The following is a 6506-nucleotide window of genomic DNA, read 5'->3' as shown; positions in this document are numbered from 1 at the left end:
AAAAAAAAAAAGAGTGCTACCACAGGGTAGTTTCTTTACATGCCTGTATCACTCCATTTTAAATTACATCAAATTTACTTAATGTGTTTTTATGTATATACAGTTGTAAATTGCAATAAATAATTTTCTAAAAAAATATTTAGTTTAATTATTTAATACATTTGGGCTTAAAAACTTAAAAAAATTTTTTGTTGTTATAAACCACTTATCTGAATCGTACTGTTAGAAGTAGTATAGTGATCGTGAGAAAAATATCTATTCTGAATCCCCAAACAAAAAATTTATTAAAAACAGATTAACACATAATCGAATATACCCAAACACAAATTTCACAATAGACTGTCACGGAACCAAATTTGGCTCTTGGTGTCAGATTGTAATTTTTTTTTACACTGGCAGAACCCAGTACAAGAGGAGAAAAAAAGGCATTAAAACTATGTATAAGTACTTGTTTTCAACGAAAATTCATGTTTTAAGGAGCTTTAAGTCCAAATTATCAAAGCTTAATGGTACAGGTATATGTTAACAACTCTTTGTTAAGGTATAACAACCTAGCTCAAAAACAAGAAATTGTTAAAATTAGCTATTTGAGGTAGTATATGCCATAGATGTTGAACACACTTTTTGGTAAAATTTCTTAAAGCGCCTCTTTAAATTTCAATTTTATAATTTTTTTTAAACTGTTGTTATGATTTCGATTAAACTCTAATGTGGTGATTTTATAACCTAAAATCAGAGTTTTGACAACATTTGTGTATCCTGTCCTCATGGAACCCAAATCGGCGCTAACATAAAAATCATGATCTGAGGCTGAATACAATGTGAATGCAGCTTCTAAGGAGTTTAATGTTTATTAAGAAACGAGAAAGGATAAAAATGAAGAGATTCTTGAAAAAAAAAAAACATTAAAAACTTAAGGGTTGAGGCCCACCGATTGAAATAGAGCTGGGCTGGGCACTTGGCCAGGATGAAAGACGATATAGTACAAGAGCCCAAGAGGAGAAAAAAGGCAGTTATCTCACCCCAATTTTTGATTACTTTAATCAAAACTATGTATAATTACTATTCAAAATTGATGAGTCTGCCAAGTATAGGTAGGGGGGATTAAAAATGGAGGCTGTTTCAAATCGATAAAAAAAACTAATTTTTCATTTGGAGTTTTATACCTTAAAAAGTAGGAACACAAGAAAACCTAAGAGAACCTCATTTAAAGAAGAGTTAATTTGCTAAAATATGAGTCCTAATAGAGTTATTTACGTTAAATTGTTTTCGAGATAGCTTTTTAAAAAGCAATATTTCATAAAAATGTTGTATGGGCCATACTGCAAGATCAGTAGTTAGTGAATTTATTTTGAAAAATTGACACATCAATAACCATTTGACGTACAGATATTATACTAGAACTCACATTAAAACTAATTTAATGAGCTATAAAGTAGTTTATGATGCTTATCTTCGTTGGAGTAATAGTTTACATGAAATTAACTAAAATAAATTGATTTATAGTTGTTTGGACAAATTTTAATTTGCCAAATTTATATTCATATGTGAATCATAAAAACTACTACCTCTACGGAGATTATTGTCATAAACTACTTTATAGAAAGTTATATTTCCTTTATTTTGAGCGTTGGCAGACATCTGTACGTCCAATGGTTTCTGAAATGAAGTTTTTCATAAATCAAACTTATTGTCCGAATAACAATAAAACAATTTATTTTAGCAAATATCATTAAAACTACTATTCCTACGAAAGTAAAACTAGCTTTAATTTGAGTGCTGATAGACATCTGTACGTCACATAGTTCCTGAGATATAGAATTCTCAAAATAAATTAACTAACTACTAATCTTTCAGTAAATTTTTAAGAAATTTTGCTTTTTAAAAAGCTATATCTCGAGAACTATTGGACGTAAATAGCTCTTCTAAGGCTAATATAATATTTCAGAAAATTTAACCTTCTTTAAATATTGCTCTCTTAAATTTTCTAGTGTTGTTGGTAGTTTTTAAGATATAGAGCTCCGAAAAAAAAATCAATGTTTCTGAAACTGCTGCCATTTTTGTACACCCTTCCTATATATACTTGGCAGACTTATTAGTTTTGACTAGTCATTATACATAGTTTTCATTATAGTAATGAAAATTGGGGTGAGATTACTGCCTTTTTTTCTTCCCGGCTTGCACGGAGTGGTTCCCACGAGAGATCAGGTAAAGGGGGCGACACTAACGCAATTGGAGGGATAAACTAATAAAGTGTGTAGGCGAAAATTGGTCGCTGGTTGCGAGGGACAAATCCAGATGGTGAAAAGTTATAAAGGATATATAGTTTTTTGTTTTCGTTTCGGTGTATGGTTGTGAGAACTTTGTTTTTGTATATTTATGTTTTTGTATACTTATTTATGTTTTTCTTTTCTTTCTTCTACCCTGCTATAGCTAACTACTATTAATTCCTTCCCATGGAAGAGGATGTCGTCAATACTGATGCCAATAAACTTATTATTATTATCATCAATGTGGCATTGAATGGTATTTAATATCAGTTAGGTCCTTTCTTTATTGAAATATATAATTTTCAAATAAACCTCTTGTAAATTATTTTTATATTTTATTTATTGAAGTTACTATCAAGTTCATAATGAATATAATCTCTATTTTTTTTATAAAAAATGGGAGCAGCCGTGAGGAACACAAACAAAATTTTGAACGCCACAATAAACAATTTCGACATCGGTCCCTTAAAGACCACTCTTGAGGTGGCTGGACGAAGTGGAAATTTTGTAAAAGATGAGAACTAGAAGATTTGTATAGAGAATTGTAGCAAATAAAATACATACATAAAAAATAAAAATGGACTCTAGTTGTTTCCATTCATAAATAAATAGGATAAATAAGTGAAAACGAAAATAAAAATAACCAATTCCACTATTATACAGTTGTATAATTTAGTAGAACATTACTGTCTCGTAGACAAACAACAAGTTGTTGGAACGGAACTTAGCTTAAACGTTTATCAAATTCACTTATAGAATCACGGGAAGGATTATAAAATGATTTATGAGCCGGTGAGATAAAACCCCAGACAGCTAACTTAGTAAACTTAGGAAGCCAAGCTTAACCCATAACCATCTACTACGGCAAACTTAGTAATTACTGAATAACAGCATTAAATCAGCAATGTTCTTGTTGCATCTGCTTTCAAAATCAATAATCAATTTGTCGATATGAAATATTTTTTATATATTTAGTTTATTGACCGTATGTTAACATTCAGAGCTGGGATCAACAGGAACGAAAATAATTTTCAACTATTTCTTAATTACCCACGTTTCGAACCAAAATTGTGAAACTTAAAATCGTCTAGTAAACATTTGAGTAGATTCATTAGACATTAGGAAGCTGTAGTGGGTTAGAAATCAAGCAGCATATTTACAGAAATAAATATTTGACAACACTCAGTCACGAAACCAATTTTTTTTTCTTGACTTCACATTGTAAAATGCATGAAAAATTTCCATTGTGATCAAACTTTCTTTTTTATATGCCGTCTTAATACAGAGCTTCCTTACCTATGTTAGTGAGAAAGACAAAAAGGAGGAGGGTAATAAAACCAGTGAGGAAGCAATTACTGATTTTTTTTTATTCTAATGAATTAGTTACATAGTTTAATAAAGTTATATCTCGATACTTCAAATGTTGCCGATCTGCGCGAAAGATTGACTGCAGTCAGACATAGTGTAAAAGAATCTGGGAAACAAAGTAATCGTGAAAAATGCCTCCAATCTAATTTTTCTTTGAGTGGTTGAAACATAAACGCGTTAATTAAATGATAATCTTGATCTGGCATCGATTTTCCGGCGTAGAACGAGATTACTCGATTTTTTTTAATAATTTATTTATTCTTATTTAGAACTGTATAAAAATATAAACAACAAGTAAATTTGCTGTAGATGACATAGTGACATTATCATGTGAAGAATCTACCCATTGATAGAACTCCAATAACGTTTCTAGAGGGGAAGATCTCGAGGCCATCTTCTTTTCAAACGCCTAGAAGGATTATTTGGTAATGAAGGAGAAGCTAGGTTAGAAACAAGCGGATTTGGGTGGTTGGGAAATTTATTATGGGAGGATTGGTATCTGGTTCTGGCCAAATCGGCAACATATGGGACATTGAGGTCCTGATGGATGATTATTAGTCGATTTAAATGTAAAACCATCGATGTAGAATATTATCGATAAATGTCTGATATTTAACTCTGAAGAAAAGAAAGATGCTATAAATAAGCACTTTTCATTTATTCAAGTAAGCCAATTGATCATGTATGGAGAATTTACGACAGGTTAATTTATTTCTTGCGCATTAACTTTAATTTTGCAGTACTATAATACATAGCTTATTACGGCATGTAATGTCGAAAAAAAATGTGTAATCTATTATCAGCCGCTGAAAAAACAAAAATATGGTAAGATAATAGTGAAAAGTCGCGTTGTGTATGAAGTTTAATGCATCATTGTATAACCTTTATAGAATAATTCAAAAAAAGAAGGAAATTCGTACTAACGGAAAAGGAAAACTAAAATGAATTTTTAAAATGTAAAATATTGATTATAAAGGCTATCTAGACATACGGAGTTGAGCTTTGGGGCTCCACTAAACCATCAAATTCCTCCCAAATCCAATCCTTACAGTCCAAAATCCTTCGTAAAATCCTTAATGGTCCTTTGTCACAAATCGAGTCATCCATCAGGACCTCAATATTCCATATGAAATAATTAAATAATAAATTATTTTTTAAAAAAATTTAGATTATGCTGAAATATTTGAACAAATTTATACCATCAACTCCTTAAAGGTATTAACTTACAAATACAAATCAATATAACTTTTTTTAAGCTATAAGTTTTCAAAATTAAGAGAAACATACAAATGAAAACACAAAATATCCATTTTTATTACATTGTAATTTTTATATATGATCCACGGTATCCTCTCTTAGCGGGAACCTTTATAGATAAAACAAATTTTAAACATTGCCTATTTGGAAAATGGGTAAATAAAAAGTGTCTTTAAGTAGTAAATACTCGTAGGTCCCTTCAGATCCTAATTATACAGATATATATTATTAGACTGTGTTGACATGGTTAGGAGACATCCTATTGGTCCCTGACCATAATATGACGTTGACCAGTTAGCTCCCACAGGAACAAGGTGGTTAGTGGTCGTTATCCAATGTCTGGTCAATCTTCCAACTGCCGTCCTTTCCCTAGGGTCCGGTCTTTGTCCTAGCGGGAATGAAATGATCTTTAGTCGTCCCTTAATTTAAAGCCAAAGAACTATAGATGAGTCTCTTAAAGATATTTTTTCCAATTTAAATTCTGATAAATATTTATACGATGCTAATAGATAGAATAGATGAATACAAGAAACGAATTTGTATAAACCAATATTTGTATATGTATTTGTACATTAGGATGAGCATGGAAAAACGTCGTTTTTTTTAAGTTTGAATTGTTCTGGCGGGCTAGAAAAAGGGTTGAGAAAAATTCTGGAGGTTTCAAGGGATTGCTTAAAGGATGACCTAGTAATACCAACAGTAAAATTTGCATTATTTTTTTTCCCCGATCAAGTGGAATTTTTTTTTAGAGACTTCACAATAACACAACATTCGACATAATGTTCCAAACTTCTGTTGCCAACTCCTCGTGGCTTCTGGTGTGTTCATTTGAATAAATTTTGGTTGTTAATAATATTATTCTGAAGTGGATCCCGATTATAAAGTGCAGAAGAAGTTATTCAATGATTTTACATTAATAATATACCAAAATATGTGCGTTTTATAGAGAGGCTTTAGTTTTTCAGATGTGCGCCATTTTTACACTTGGATTGATTATAGTACAAAAGAAGAAAACTCGTCTCTACAAGAAGAAATTAGGAGAACTTTCCTACGGTAATTATATCGGACGAAAGAGAAGCTGTTCAAGTAAGCCAAAGAAAAAATTAATGAGGTGTAGATAGTTGACCGTAGATTAATCCTTGAAGAAGTTTGTCAGGGGGTGCGGTCAGCAAAGAACAACATAAATAAACAAAACCATATTTATTTATTTTATGCCGACGTTTCGAGCTGAGTTTCAGGTCTTCGTCAGGGCTATAGAACAAAAAAGATAACAACAACATTTAGAGTAACATACAATTGAAAAGGAATAGTATACAAACAAATTTAGAATTATATAAAATATTGAATTAAATCATAAATGTTAGTCATAAAAAAATCAGTTATCATTTTTTATCATTTATGATTCAATTCAATATTTTATATAATTCTAAATTTGTTTGTATACTATTCCTTTTCAATTGTATGTTACTCTAAATGTTGTTCTTATCTTTTTTGTTCTATAGCCCTGATGAAGACCTGAAACTCAGGTCGAAACGTCGGCATAAAATAAATAAATATGGTTTTGTTTATTTATGTTGTTCTTTGCTGACCGCACCCCCCGACAAACTTCTT

The sequence above is a fragment of the Halyomorpha halys genome, unplaced genomic scaffold (genome assembly GCF_000696795.3).
Source record: "Halyomorpha halys isolate HHAL.00 unplaced genomic scaffold, Hhal_1.1 Scaffold1442.1, whole genome shotgun sequence".
NCBI classification, from domain to species: Eukaryota; Metazoa; Arthropoda; class Insecta; order Hemiptera; family Pentatomidae; genus Halyomorpha; species Halyomorpha halys.
Note: the sequence above shows the minus strand (reverse complement) of the source record.